Consider the following 13,088-nt stretch of genomic DNA (forward strand, 5'->3'; position numbering starts at 1 on the left):
GCCCTCTGATATCTGTTGACAGAATACAAAAGTAGAGCAATATTTAAACTTGGATAATTGAGAAAATGATTAGGAAAAAAAAAAATGTTTCCTTTGTGATACTCAAAAGCTCAAATTTCTAAGGTATCAATAAATAAGGGAAAATAGCCTCAGCCAAAACACAGTGGGAATATATAGACAACAAGATTTTGAGCAAAGTAGAAATAAACAAGTAATATAGAAGCTATGTTGAACATTCACTCAACAGTATTGATCATACATACTACATAATTCACATATTTATAAAGTGCTGAATGTTTCAGCACTTTCCATACAATCTGACCCAACAGTTTATTTAGCAACATATAAAAATGTGGACTTCTGGAAAAATGGCAGAGTGAGGTGATCCTCTGTAAAGCTCCCCTGGAGTTTGCAGAGAATCGAACAACAAAAACTCCACAAAGGACTCCCTGCACAGCAGACAGGCAAGACGAAGAGGACCACTACCGACTGAAATCACCTACAGGTGGGAGATTCACGCGAGTGGAGGGAGGAGGAAAGGGAGAAGTGCGCGGAGACGGAGCCGCACGGGCGTAGGACACAGACCTCACTCAGTGCACCAAGCTCGCTGCTTCCCGAAACTACCGCAGCTGCGAGTGAGGGAAGAGCTCGGACTGCTGGGGCTCTGCCAGGGCTCCACAGGGCTGAGGGGACAGCATATAACACGGCTGAACCCAACGTTCACGGCACAGACCTCGGAGTAAAGACTGAGGGAAGAAGACTGAAAACGGTGGTTTAAGCCCGCACTGCCCAGCAGAGAACGGAGCCTTAGGCACTGAGACTGGCCGCCCCCTCCTTCCCCTCCCGGAGCTCGCCCCGCCACCACCAGCCTGGTGCTAGAGGCGAAGCAGTAGAGGTGTCAGATCGAAACAACAGAAAATTTGCTATTTTGAGAACTGTGGACCGCAGACACAAATTCGCTGCCCAACTGGTTCCGGCAAAGGGGAGAGAGCTGTGGAAGCAGGACCGGCTGTGGTGGTCGCCCATTGCTCTGGGCCACCTCTCACAACTCACCCCGCCCCTGACCCCACCTATCTGGGCGGATCCCTGCAGGAGTAAACAGAACTGCTGAAATATACGGGCTCTGAATCAGGAGCTGGAAGAGCTTTGGAACATCAAAAGCTCTCCGCATACCCACCTGGACACTGCGCCCTGTGACCTAGACGAACTATTAACAGAGGAGAAGCCCGTCTCCCAGGGAATCCCCCCATTGTGTGAGAAGTTGGAATAGTGCAGAGAAAACATAGCACTACCGTGTGGGAGAAGAAAAATAAGTTGCAGTTGGAGAAACAATAAAACATTCTACCAACAAGTACTGACAAACAAAATACAGACCGCTTCTATGAACCTGTTGCAGAACTCACTCCTGTAGATGTCTAGGAAGAGAAATAGTAAACCAGTAATCGCCATGAATAACCAAGGCAACAAGATAGCTCAGAAAGAAAGTGAAAAATCTCCAGAGAAGGCACTTAAACATACAGAAATATGTGACTTAAATGACAGATAATTCAAGATTGCAGTTCTGAAAAAATTCAATGAGATACAAGAAAACACAGATAGGCAGTTAAATGAACTCAGAAACTCAATCAAAGAACAGCATGAGCATTTTATGAAAGAGATTGAAATTTTAAAAAAGAACCGAATAGAATTTCTGGAGATTAAGAACTCAATAGAAGAAATTAAGAATGAAATAACCAGCTTAGGTAGTAGAGTTCACCAGATGGAGGAAAGAATCAGTGACATCGAAGATAAAAACCTGGAAATGACACAGATAGAAGAAGAAAGAGACTTGAGACTTAAAAGGAATGAAAGAACTCTACAAGAACTTTCTGACTCCATCAGAAAGAGCAATATAAGAATAATGGGCATACCAGAAGGAGAAGAAAGAGAGAAGGGAACAGAGAATATATTCAAACAAATCGTCGATGAGAACTTCCCAAATTTGTGGACAGAACTGGATCCTTGAATCCAAGAAGCAAATAGAACACCTAGTTACCTCAATCCCAACAGGCCTTCTCCAAGGCACATTGTATTGAAGCTGTCTAAAATCAACGACAAAGAAAGAATCCTCAAGGCAGCCAGGGAAAAGAAGATAGTAACTTACAAAGGAAAGCCCATTAGATTATCATCAGATTTTTCAGCAGAAACTCTAAAAGCCAGGAGGGAGTGGAACCAAATATTCAAACTATTGAAAGAGAGAAATCATGAGCCAAGAATAATCTATCCAACAAAGATATCCTTTAGATATGAAGGAGGAATAAAGACCTTTCCAGACATACAGAAGCTGAGGGAATTTTCTAATACACGACCTGCACTACAAGAAATACTAAAGGAGGCTATTCGACCACCATCAACAGGGACAATTTGTGGCAACCAAAACTCAAAAAGGGGGAGAGTAAAGGCCTGAACCGGAATATGGGAATGGAGAAAGTAAGCATGCTAAAGAAAATGGAATACTCTAATTATCAAACTTTCTTTTACATAAACTTAAGGGTAACCACTCAAAAAAAATCCAGAACTGAAATATATACTGAAATAAAAGAAGAAACAGAGGGAAGTATCATAGAATACCACCACACAGAAATAATACACAACAACAAAAAGGCAAAGAAACAATGGAGACACAGCCTTACCAGAAAACTAAAGATAGAATGACAGGAAATCCTCACATATCAATAATCTCCCTAAATGTAAATGGACTGAACTCACCAATAAAAAGGTACAGAGTAGCAGATTGGATCAAAAAACTAAACCCAACCATATGCTGTCTCCAAGAGACACATGTCAGCTACAAGGACAAGCATAGACTCAAAGTGAAAGGGTGGAAATTGACACTCCAAGCAAATGGTACCCAGAGAAAATCAGGTGTAGCCATAATGATATCAGATGAAACAGACTTCAAGGTGAAAAAGATAACAAGAGACAAAGATGGACATTTCATAATGGTGAAGGGGACTGTACAACAAGAAGACATAACAGTCATCCATATTTATGCCCCCAATCAGGGAGCACCGAAATACACCAAGCAACTACTAACAGAACTAAAGGGAGAAATTGACCAAAACACAATTATACTAGGGGACTTAAATACATCATTGACAGCTATGGATAGATCATCCAAACAGAAAATAAATAACGAAATAGTAGCCCTAAATGACACATTAGATGAAATGGACATAATTGACATTTATAGAGCACTTCATCCTAAAACATCAGACTACACATTCTTTTCTAGTGTACATGGAACATTCTCAAGGATAGACCATATATTGGGACATAAAATCAGTCTCAACAAATTTAAGAAGATTGAAATCATACCATGCATATTCTCTGATCACAAGGCTTTGAAATTGGATATCAACTGTAAAAAGAAAGTGGGAAAAAACACAAATACATGGAGATTAAACAACATACTTTTAAAGAAGGACTGGGTCAAAGAAGAAGTTAGAGGAGAGATCAAAAGATACATAGAAACAAATGACAATGAAAATACATCCTACCAAAATTTTTGGGATGCAGCGAAAGCAGTTTTAAGAGGGAAATTTATCTCATTACAGGCCTATCTCAAGAAACAAGAAAACTCCCAAATAAATAACCTCATGTTACACCTTAAAGAACTAGAAAAAGAAGAACAAGTAAAACCCAAGGTCAGCAGAAGAAAGGAAATAACAAAAATTAGAGCAGAACTAAATGAAATAGAGAACAAAAAGACAATAGAAGAAATTAATGTGACCAAGAGCTGGTTCTTTGAGAAGATTAACAAAATTGACAAACCGTTGGCTAGACTTACTAAGGTAAAAAGAGAGAAGACACTGATTAACAAAATCAGAAATGTAAAAGGGGAAGTTATCACGGACACCACAGAAATACAAAGGATCATCCAAGAATACTATGAATGACTATATGCCACCAAATTCAACAACCTAGAAAAAATGGACAAGTTCTTAGAAACATATAGCCTTCCAAGGCTGAACCATGAAGAACTGGAAAATCTAAACAGACCTATCACCAGTAACGAAATTGAATCAGTCATTCAAAACCTTCCCAAAAGCAAAAGTCTGGGACCAGATGGCTTCACTAGTGAATTCTACCAAACTGTCAAAGAGGATCTAATACCAATCCTGCTCAAACTCTTCCAAAAAAATTGAAGAAGAGACAGTACTCCCTAACTCGTTCTATGAGGCCAACATTACCCTGATACAAAAACCTGGTAAGGACAGCACAAAAAAAGAAAACTACAGACCAATATCTCTGATGAATACCGATGCAAAAATCCTAAATAAAATTCTAGCAAATCGAATACAACAATGCATTAAAAAGATTATTCATCACGACCAAGTGGGGTTCATCCCCGGGGCACAAGGATGGTTCAACATCTGCAAATCCATCAATGTGATACATCACATAAACAAAATAAAGGACAAAAATCATATGATTATATCAATTGATGCAGAAAAAGCATTTGACAAGATACAACATCCATTTATGATTAAAACACTTAATAAAATGGGTATAGAAGGAAAATACCTTAACATAATAAAGGCCATATATGACAAGCCCTCTGCTAATCTCATAATTAATGGAGAAAAACTGAAGCCCTTTGCTCTACGTTCAGGAACACGACAGGGATGTCCCCTATCACCTCTGCTTTTCAACATCGTGTTGGAAGTCCTTGCCAGAGCAATCAGGCAAGAGAAAGAAATAAAAGCCATCCAAATTGGGAATGAAGAAGTTAAATTATCACTCTTTGCAGATGACATGATGCTATATATAGAAAACCCTAAAGACTCCACCAAAAAGCTATTTGAAACAATCAACGAATACAGTAAAGTTGCCGGCTACAAAATCAACGCACAGAAGTCCATTGCCTTCCTATATACTAACAATGAAATCTCAGAAAAAGAAATACAAAAAGCAATTCCTTTTGCAATTGCAGCAAAAAGAATAAAATACCTAGGAATAAACTTAACCAAGCATGTGAAAGACCTATATGCTGAAAACTATAAGACATGTTTGAAAGAAATTGAAGAAGACACAAAGAAATGGAAAGACATTCCGTGCTCATGGATTGGAAGAATCAACATAATTAAAATGGCCATATTACCCAAAGCAATATACAGATTCAATGCAATCCCCATCAAAATCCCAATGGCATATTTTAAAGAAATAGAACAAAAAATCATCAGATTTGTTTGGAACCACAAAAGACCCCGAAAGCCAAAGCAATCTTAAGAAAAAAGAACAATAATGGAGGTATCACACTTCCTGACTTGGGCTTGTACTACAGGGCTACAATAATCAAAACAGCATGGTATTGGCAGAAAAACAGACACATAGACCAATGGAATAGAATGGAGAATCCAGGAATGAAACCACATAAATTTGGACAGATAATTTTTGACAAAGAAGCTAAAAACATACAATGGAGCAAAGACAGCCTCTTCAATAAATGGTGCTGGGAGAATTGGATAGCCATGTGCAAAAGAATGAAACTGGACTGCTATTTTTCACCATGTACCAAAGTTAATTCAAAATGGATCAAAGACTTAAGCATAAGACCTGACACAATAAACTGCATAGAAGAAAACATAGGTACTAAACTTATGGACCTTGGGTTCAAAGAGCATTTTATGAACTTGACTCCAAAGGCAATGGAAGTAAAAGCTAAAATAAACAAATGGGACTATATGAAACTTAAAAGCTTCTGCACAGCAAAAGAAACCATTGAGAAAATAAAGAGGCCACCAACAGAATGGGAGAAGGTTCTTGCAAACAGTACCTCCGATAAGGGGCTAGTATCCAGAATATACAAGGAACTCATGCAACTCAACAACAAAAAAACAAACAACCCAATTGAAAAATGGGCAGAGGACTTGAAAAGGCATTTCTCCAAAGAGGACATACAAATGGCAAATAGACTTTTGAAAAAATGCTCAACATCACTAATCATCAGAGAAATGCAAATCAAAACCACAATGAGATATCACCTCACCCCAGTCAGAATGGCTATCATCAACAAGACAAATAGTAACAAATGTTGGAGAGGCTGTGGAGAAAAAGGAACCCTCATACACTGTTGGTGGGAATGCAGACTGGTGCAGCTGTTATGGAAGGCATTGTGGAGGTTCCTCAAAGAATTACGAATAGAATTGCCATATGACCCTCTCCTGGGTATCTACCCAAAAAATCTGAAAACATTTAGAGATAAAGACATTTGTGCTCCAATGTTCATTGCAGCTTTGTTTACTGTGGCCAAGACATGGAAACAACCAAAATGTCCTTCGATAGATGAATGGATAAAGAAGTTGTGGTATATATACACAATGGAATACTATTCGGCAGTAAGAAAAGATGATATAGGAACATTTGTGACAACATGGATGGATCTTGAGAGAGTAATGCTGAGCGAAACAAGTCAGACAGAAAAAGCAGAGAACCATGTGATTTCACTGATACGTGGTATATAAACCAAAAACAACAAAGGAACAAGACAAACAAATGAGAAACAGAAAGTCATAGACACAGACAATAGTTTAGTGGTTGCCAGAGGTTAAGGGGGGGCGGGGGGTGGGGGGTGGGTGATGAGGGTAAGGGGGATCGAATATATGGTGATGGAAGGAGAACTGACTCTGTGTGATGAACACACAATGGGATTTATAGATGATGTAATACAGAATTGTACACCTGAAATCTATGTAATTTTACTAACAAATGTCACCCCAATAAATTTAAAAAAAAAATGTGACTGCATTTTTTCTTTATAAGGGATATGGTAAATTTTCCTATTTGTTCTTTTAAATTTTAATCTTGGTCTTTCCTTCATCTTCAGCTTCAGCTAGATGCTGGAGCAGCAGACAGACTTATAAGCTGGTGACTTCCCATCTCCATGTGAACTCGTGTTTGGTAAGGTTTGTTTTGCCCATGAGGACTATTCTGTGGTCTATGATGTTCACCTCTCCTTATTGCTTAGCTGAATTATGGTTTTGTCAGATAAAGGTTATTCCACAAAGGAGCTGGGCCTGGGCATACACAGATGGAGGAGTGTCTGAGTACACGGGGAACCAAAGAGTGATAATTCTATGGTGCTTGCCATATTCAAAAGATAGATCCAAATGCTGTTTCTTAATGCTTCCCCACATACCTGGAGAAGGACTATTTTTCCAACCCTATTCCCACATGCACCTATCATAGAGTAGGGCAAAAGTTTTGAGGAGGATGCCTCTGTTGAATCAATGCTACCTGGTTTGGGGTAAACACTGGGAAGTTAGTTTTATCAAGCAAGCTTTCATTCACCCCTCAAGCCTCAATTTAAAGAGTTCTTCCTCTGATTATCTCATAATTTCACATATTTATAGTTTAACTTAGAAATTTCTAAATTAACTCTAATATCACTGAATTATAAATTACATGTCTGTCTCCTTTACTAGCTATTTGAAAATGGGGCTGTGCTACTCACCTTTGCAAATCTAGTACCAATGGCAGGCCTACTACTTAGCACATAGTCAAGATTTAAAAATGTTTGTTGAAAGAAAACAAAAGTGTATGAATGAGTGAATGGATAAAGTGGGAATATGAATCTAAAGTTAAGGGTCAGGTGATTTTTACTTTTATGTCAGGTCTCTTTCTCTTCCACTTATATTGCAACTTCAATCACAGTAAAGTGGATTTGCTACCAAGATTCCAGAAGTGGGGAAATGCAGAATGGCTGAATTCAACCTGGCAAGTTTGCCTCAAGTGCTGGATCTCATGTGGAAATTCAAGGAGTAACTGTGAGTCCTCTGCCTCTAGATACTCACTTATGTATAAGATTGAATATTTACTGGGACTTTAAAAGAAAAATATAATTCACTTTCTTTCCTTTGCATTTGATTTTTTTTCATTTTTTCTTGCACTGACCACTTGCCTGATTCTGTAAACAACCTTATGAATGGGAAACAAGGCAATAGAGGGAAGGTAAGAGTTAGCAAAAGAAGATACATAAGAGAGGATAAGTTTTGATGCACTAAAATCCTAGTATAGTAGCTTAAACATATAGCTTATAGAGCTTTTAGATATCTGGAAATGGAAAAATTCATCTTTCTCTATGTACATTCTTCTTCTAGTGGTCAAAGAGAAAAGGATGCTGCTCTTAGAATACGAATGGTTTTCAATACCCTGTCATGTGAATTTCCTTGTTTATTTACACTGATTTTTGCCCATTATCATGTATTCGTGCAATTATGGCTCATTACATAATTAGTGTAAATATTTGTAGGCATGTGATAACAACATGCAATTATGATATGGAATGATGTCATAAAAAATCTCATTGAAAAGAGGAAAAATATAAGAAGCATTTATAGAAGAATAGTAGCTGTATATTTTTAAGTACAGAAAATCTATTATACTCTTTAATTTTAAAAAGATATGTTCCAAAGGTATTCTGAATACATGTAAACAGACACTCAGTCTACTGAACATTGAGGTTTTAAGTGCTACCAGTGGCAATTCCCCACAAATAAAGTGAGAATGAACCTCAAATAACAAGTGTCTGTGATTATGGAAAACCAGAGACTCCCCATTAGAAAGCATATTCTGTGTTTGATTAGGTATTTGGAAGTTGGAGAAATGTTGTAATTAAAACATGTGATTCATTAAAACATGTTTCAATATGGCTGACATGAAATTCTGCAAAGGGGCTCCTGACCAAACAATTAGTTTTTTGAAGTAAGAGTCATAGCTTCAATCTTTAGCAAAATGCTGAACTCATAGTAAGTATTCATAAAGGTTTGTTGAATGAATGAGAGAATGAATGAATCTTATAATTTTTCTAGATATATGGCTACACCAAATGAAAAAAAGTGGCTCTATTCCAACTCATACTTTATTGAGCACCATGTTAGCTGTTAATAAATCTTTGAAAATTTTGAAGAGTCATTCGTACTGACATCTCTGTAAAATTCCAGCACTATTGTAGGCATAAGAAGCTTAAAAAAAATCCTAATTATGGAGGCTAGGTGACATTTGATGGTTAAAGGGGTGATGAGTAGTGACGTGATTTTGCCAGAGAAGTTACAAGTTTAATTTGCTAGCAGTTTATCCATTCTTGGTCAACCACTTCAAACAGGCATGTAAGCCAACCAAGTGGATTGTTTGCTGAATGGGTGGATAAAGGCGTTGGGCAAACAATTATACATGACACACCCCAATGGGGATAGTCTTTCACTTCTGGATGTAATGTTCCATCATTCCATAATAAAGTAATGATTTCTTGGCAAGCTGGAAGTTGAGAGCTACAGACAACCCTCCTTAGTGATATGCAGAGCAAACATAAATGAATATACACAATATCCTCTGGGTGAAGCATTTGAAGAGCTTGATAGTCTACCTTGAAACATATGGGATCTATATCCAGGGTTTCCTAATTCTGGCATATAATATTTAATTTTTATATACTTTTTGTATACTTGCTAGAAGAGTTCTAGCTATCCCTGAACAGTGTGGCTCTTAAGAGGAGGCAGTATTTAATGAAATAAAATGCATCCATTTATATTTCACACTTTTTGCTGATGTTAACTCAATAACTGCTTCATATTGACTCCCTGTTATAACAAAGAGGCTACAAAAAAAAAAAAAAAAAAATCTTCAGGGAATTCCAGGCACTTTGTTTGACCAAAAGGGAATGCAAAAGTTTAAGAGTCATCCAAATCGGATCAACTTTTCACCCTGAATTCTGTTTACAGACTCTTCAGCTCATATTGTTGCAATGAGACAAATATAGCCAGTTTTGCTTTGATCTGTAGTCAGTTTGACTTTCCAATCTTGGCACAATGGTGACATTTAAGAGGCAGAAGGATAAAATTATTTTCATTCCAGCCTTTTAAACATGGTGAAGACTTATAAAACAACTCTGGTCAAATATGAAGTTGGACCTGAACAGGCTATTTCTTTTTTAAAAAAGTTTTTTTTCTTACAGTACTGGATATTTACAGAAGTATAAACAGTTAAGCACATCCATTCATCTCATTAATTTTGTTTTGAAAGATAAGGATTGATTTGACTGTACATGGAGAACAATGGGTGAGGTGCAGTACAAACCAGGGTAAAATGGATCTTGAAAAGAAGTCTCTGTCAGTTTCCAAAAAATATCATAACTTTGAAAACAATTAGCCAGGCTTACAGAACAAAAAACAAACCCTTGTTTATGTATCTATTTCCTCATCACTCTACAATAAGTTGTCTGAGTCACCCAAATTCCTGCTGCCTCACCTGCAAGTCCAGTCTCTTTTGATAGCTGCGAGTAATTATAAGAGATAAGGGAACTGAGGGCAAGTCTATAAATTAATCATTGAAGAACTTCATCCATTGCAGAACAAAAGGTCTCCTTCCTCCATATCACCCCCCTTTCCATTTCCACCACTCTTAAAGGAAACTAAAGGGAAGAGAAGGAGAAAAGGAATTGGAAGGGATTTTGAGTGGCATAGGAGCAAAGCCCGGGGTCTGTGAGATTGCCTAACAGACACATACCTGTAGACACAAGCTTGTGCGGAGTATCACCACAAGTTCGGATCTACGGGTTTGTGGCAACAGGCCTCAGTATCTTCTCTTGTTTAGGGGTTTGATATGTCTGGAAATAAAACGCTAAAAACATTAGTCCAGCTAAAGATTATGCCATTCTATTATTTTATGCCAGGAGTTGAAAGACTTCATCCTGGTCTTAAAGAGCAGAAGTGAAGCGGCATCTTCTGTGTTCTTCCCCACACACCTCCTTTTGTTTTCACATACTCTGCAGATACAGTGGGCTGTAGGTAAACTTCATCATTTCAATGTTTAATAGTATGAAAGACTCATTTATTCCGTCCTTAACACACAGTCTGAGCAAAGTGATATCATATGGCAAATCAGCAGAATAAAGGAAATTCTTTAAATTGTAGGAAAAGAGAGAGGGGGGCAGGGACAAAAACACATGAGAGTCCTAATGCAAGTTCATCCTTTGGAATATCTGTAATTACATGAAAAAAGATGGTGAAATTTTCCTTTTCCATTTGCATTCTGTAAAACAGCTGAAATAAACTACAAGCACCACCGACAGGCTTGTACATATTTTTTAAATCTATTCTAAAGGAGATTTCCAACTATATTAAATTGGAAGATTCATCATCAGGAAAAGTTTGTATTTTTATTTCCACCCCACCCCCATTATTGGTTCAAACACCAACACTGCGCAAATATGGGCATATTTTATGTAATTTGTACCAGAAAAGAAATTGTATAATTGCTCTCCTCAAAACTGTTTGAGGATGTGGGAATGAATCTGTTTCTGAGCCTTTCTCAAAAAGAAGATTCCATTTGTCAATGTATTTTCCTTTCTTCAAAACCAATGTTTTGCATATAAAAATGGAACATCTTTGTTCCTTTGTTGTTTTCAGTTTTATATCCCACATATCAGTGAAATCGTATGGTTCTCGACTTTTTCTGTCTGATTTATTTCACTTAGTATAATAGTCTCAAGATCCATCCCTGTTGTTGCAAATGGCACTATTTCATCTTTGCTTATGGCAGAATAGTATTCCATTGTGTATATGTATATACACCACCAAAAAATAAACAAAACAAAAACAAAAGAAGGAACATCCAAGAAAGTAAACTTTCATTAATGGCTCCTTTTGTGAATTTTACTGCAGGCATAGTCTTAATCATAAGCACTTCAAGTACACATGATGGAAAATGAGATAATACCCCTCCCTAGATGTTGGGGAAAACATATGCCTCCATCCCTTTTCAATTTTTGTTAGCAATGTCTGTAGATCTTGGTTCTCAAAAATACTATCTCTTTTGCCTCAACATATGAATGTTCATTCCTTTCTTAAGAATTTGAAGGCTATAATAATAACAAACAAGATGGAACTGAATTTGGGAATTACTCAGAGAAAAGAGCAGGCCCTTATGTACACAACCTAACAGGTGAAAACAAGAATACAGGAAACCAACAGTAGGATGAATAGGGACTGAGATGCAATCATTCATAGATACTTCATTGTCTGCCTATTTCATCATGACTGAGCTGTATGTGGGTGATATCGCTTGGAGCCCACTGTAATGCGAAGGTTGCCAAAATTCAGAATTTAGTTGCAGCTTCATGGCTTGACTTTTAGATCCAAAGAAACAACAATAGCAGGTGGTAGTAAGTGGGATCCAAACCAGTCACCTCAATGTGAAGTCATCAAATAAAATGATCTTTATTGTATTTAAAAGTGTCCATTTCCTTTCTAAAAATAAAAGGTTTTTAAAATAAAGTCCAAGCTTCTTACTTTCCTTTGATCTCTCTGACAAAAGCATGTGACCAGAGGTATTTGTGGATAGGCACTTTGAACACTGTTAAGGATTGCTGAAACACGTGGACATGGGAGCTCTTATTACAATGGAAAAGAATAGGCCCAGGCTCCAAAAGTCATAAGAACTAATTGTAATTATCAAGTTTTTAAAAAGATATCATGCAATATTTATTAGCAATGGACAAAAAATTGTCAAAATGTTACATTTAGTCATGTAAAAAGCACCACCTTCATAAATTTGTTTCTTCAAAGTCCATAGAAAGGAGCTCAATACCATCTTTCAAAGGGGAGGTATCTTTTTCGGGGGAGTGGTATAAGACAGAGAAATTATTCATTCCAAATGGTCTATAGTGTTAGCTTCTAAGCAATCCTATGTTAATTTCAGAAAATAAAAGAAATCAGAATATGCGTAGAATGCAGGGGGGAAAATAAAGAAAGTCAAATACTGATCTAGTAGAAGAATGGTTTGTTTGGGAACAGATATTTTCTAAAATATTAATTGAATACCTCCTTCAAAAACCTTTGGGTTGAGGAGAAAAATAAGGGTTCTTTTCAGAGGAACATTTTGCTTGCTTTATTAGGCTAGATTCTGTGGGGCTCTGCTAAATAGTAATACTAATAAATAAGTTGGAAAATATAGGCTAATGCCTGTTAACAATAGCAAAAGCAGGGTAAGGTAATTTGTCATATATGTCATTTATGTTATTTAAAAAATTAATTGGCACAAAGTTTTTC

The 13,088-nt window shown here is 37.1% G+C and overlaps 1 protein-coding gene across 1 annotated transcript in view; it reads right to left on the reverse strand.

Annotated features, from left to right (window-relative positions):
- LOC148757269 (uncharacterized) overlaps positions 1-13,088 on the reverse strand; it is a 496,442-nt gene that overhangs the window by 155,207 nt on the left and 328,147 nt on the right. The gene's annotated exons all lie outside the window — the stretch shown is intronic.

Source organism: Rhinolophus sinicus, chromosome 9 (genome assembly GCF_057876585.1).
Source record: "Rhinolophus sinicus isolate RSI-liver-muscle chromosome 9, RSI-T2T, whole genome shotgun sequence".
Lineage (NCBI taxonomy): Eukaryota > Metazoa > Chordata > Mammalia > Chiroptera > Rhinolophidae > Rhinolophus > Rhinolophus sinicus.